Source organism: Alligator sinensis, unplaced genomic scaffold, assembly GCF_000455745.1.
Source record: "Alligator sinensis unplaced genomic scaffold, ASM45574v1 scaffold575_1, whole genome shotgun sequence".
NCBI lineage: Eukaryota > Metazoa > Chordata > Crocodylia > Alligatoridae > Alligator > Alligator sinensis.
In genome coordinates this window covers 1,705,842-1,709,255 of record NW_005842051.1, presented here as the reverse complement: position 1 = coordinate 1,709,255, position 3,414 = coordinate 1,705,842, and positions in this window count along the sequence as shown.

The window sequence follows — 3,414 nt, the reverse complement described above, 5'->3', positions numbered from 1 at the left end:
GAACCTTGATAATTTTTTCAAAGACTTTGCTAAGGATGGAGGTGAGACTGACTGGCCTATAGTTGCCCGGGTCCTCCTTCCTCCCCTTCTTGAAAATGGGGACCACATTGGCCCTTTTCCAGTCCTCTAGGACTTGGCCCATGCACCACGAGCGTTTTCCCCGCCAGTGGCTGTGCAATGACGTCGGCCAGTGCCTTCAGTACCCTCGGATGGAGCTCATCCGGGTCTGCCGACTTAAAGGCATCCAGTTCCTCCAAGTGACTCCACACCAATGAAGTCAAACAATCAAATATGAATGGTGTTTGGAGCAAATTGTGTCCTAAGTTTGTGTCTGACTTCCAAAGCTTTATAGACACCATTGAAAAGGTGACCAAAAATGTTGTTGAAATGGGCAAAGAACTCAACCTCGATGTTGCACCAGAAGACATTAATGAGTTGCTGGCATCACATTCTGAAAAATTAACCAATGAGGACCTTATTGAATGGGAACAGCAAAAAGTGGCAGAGGAAGAAGATGCACCCACTGGGGAAGAGACTCCTCCTTGTAAAGTCTTGACAACAAAAGTGTTGGCTGAGGCATTTCAACATTTGGAAGCTGCCATGTCCCTGTTGAGGAACATGACCCTGACATTGAACACAGTGCATCAGTGAATAGGGGCATGTCCAATATGAACAGCTGCTACAGAGAAATTTACAAGCAAAAGAAGAGAACATCTGTCCAAACTTCCTTGGACACTTTCTTTAAGAAACCAGACAGGACTCCAGGAAAACCTGCAGCCAAGACTCCTGAGAAGACTCCAGCCAAGAACCCTTCAAAAAGTCCAACCAAGAGCCCTTCAAAAAGTCCAGCAAAGTCACCTCAAAGAAGTTCTTCCAAATAAATATGATTGATATTTACAATATAAAAACATAAATAAATACATATAGACAAGTAATGTAGCTACATTAATTTATTTTATATAATTGATTGAGTACTGTACAAAATTCTGCATTATTTTGGATGAAAATAGGGTATCAGGCCTTGGTTCAGGAACCAATTCCCCATTTGTAACATTGTTTCCTATGGGAAAATTGGTTCTGAGTTACAGTGTTTCAACTTAAAACACAGTTTTCAGGAACCAATTGTGTCGTAAATCCAAGGATGAACAATAGTGATAAAATGAACAAGAGTGATAAAAGACAGACTGCAAGATCCTATATGTGGAAATTCTCAAGCTAGATGAGCAGCTGTTCAATACCAAATCCCTTACTATCTTTTTGGAGAGAAAAAGCAAGAGCAAAGAAAAAACATGTCTCATGCCAGCATCTGAAATATTGTTAATAGCATCAAAGACAAGTAAAAGAATTGGTACAAATACCTATTTTTTCCATCACCAAAATTAAAAACCCAAACCTAGCTGGAATATTAAATGGAGAACTAGTGCACACAGCTGGTGATCACTTGTAGCCTTCATTGAGGAAGTGGGGTGCTGCACAGCGAATTCAGTGGATTTTTTAAACTGTGGTTGTGTCATTTTCTAGCTATGCAGAACAAGAACCAAACCTGTAGCTTATAAATGTATGATCACTGGAGCCAAACCAGAAACTGAGAGGATGAAGAGCTATTCTACGAAGCCAAAGGTGGGAAGCTCTTTTTTTTTTTCCTGAAGCCATTTCATGTTTCTATTTGATATATCAGCTAGTCAGACAGCTTGCTGATAGGAGTTTGTCTTGGATAATCATAGTGACAGAGAGAGATATATTTACCAAAGTGCTTGCAACTTTTCACACGTTGACATTACCTACAAATGTCAGAAATGCTTTCTGTATCATTAATGAAAGCACTGACTCCCCATAAAACCCTACTTGATTCCTCATGTCATCCCAGTTTCCAAAAATTAATTGAAAAATCCTACTTAGAAGTTATCAACCAGTTGACATCCACATTATATTCATTTCATAATAGACCACATTCACCTAGTTTGCTTTATGAGACTGTCAAGCGAACAGTGTCAAAAACCAAATATAGAAAAAAAAGACATTTGGATTTAGAACAGCATTTTACATTATGGACTTGGCATTCAGTGACTGACTGAGAAGCTTTTATAGAAGCATCATTTTGATTGTCTCCCAAATACTGGCTTATTGTCTTGGGACCATCTGGTTTAAGAGAGTGGATTCCCCAGCCCATTATCAGGACATGTGAGAAGACTGGACTGTGGAGAGAAAAAGAGAGAGAAGACATGGAATCCACCTTGCCTGCAACACTGTTCACAACTTAGACTTGTCAGAGGTGAGATCTGACTAATCTTGTTGGGGAGGGGGGAAAAGTTCAAGTCTGTTTTGTTATTTTGCAAAATCTGTGGCTCTTTTGGTGTTTTTGAATAAGAGTTACTGAAGTTAAGAAATGTTGTTGCTTAAGCCTCCCCCCCCTACCCCACTGCTGCCTATTTCTCTGGCCATAGACATCAATGAGAGGGGCAGGTCCCATACCTTGCTATCCCTCCCTGTGCCCAGCAAGAACAGTTGTGGAATCTGTTTCAAGATCCTGGTGGAAAGACACCGTACATATTGAATGTCAGTTTGTTGTGCCTGTGTTCTCACCACCCATCCTGACATGACCTGGAAGGTAGTGTTTAGTGGCCACCTAGCCTGGCGTACCCTGTAAAAGCTACCCATGACCAAAAGAAGTGGGGACCTCCAGTGGTGGCTGGACTCTGGGCACAGACACCTTTGTCCACCAGGTAGCCCCAGGAGTATTGGCAGCCAGCCCTTTCTGTGAAGAGGAAGTAAAGAAGACTCTTCCATGCCTTTCTGGACTGTCCTCCAACTGCAACCACTCTTTGCTGCCCTCAGCACCTTCTTTGGCATGCTGGATGTGGACTTCTTTGAGACTATGTACAGTGTCTCTATCCTGTACCAAGCAGCCAAAGGGAGCATAATCTCCCTGGCCAGGCCAAGATGGCAACCCTGAAAAGCCATAGAAACCAGCTCCCAGGATGCTCTCCAACTCTTCTGCTTCTTTGTCTAGGCATGTCACATTTGAGTTTTGACACTTCATCTTGCAGCAAAATGTGAATCAGTTTGTCACACTGGGCCATAGAGGGGGTACTCTGCAAGGTGGAAGATGGAAATCTAGTCCTAAAAGTGTAACTCCATGGAAGTCATAGGAGTGAGAGGGTTTCAGTCCCTGGTGATTGTCACAACCCAAAGGTGTGATTTTGTTTTGTGTGTGCTTTGGCACCACTGAATTATTTTCCTGCCAATTTGTAGCTTTCTTTGCAGTGTGCATTTCTTTTTTGCAGCACAGAAATGCACTTTGCAAAGAGTTCCCGCCATTTGTATTATAATTCGAGCCCCATTATTGGCTTGCATTAAATTATTCACACGTGGCGGGTAGCGATTGGCTTTGCAGGCCGCCAAAAAGGCTTGGGG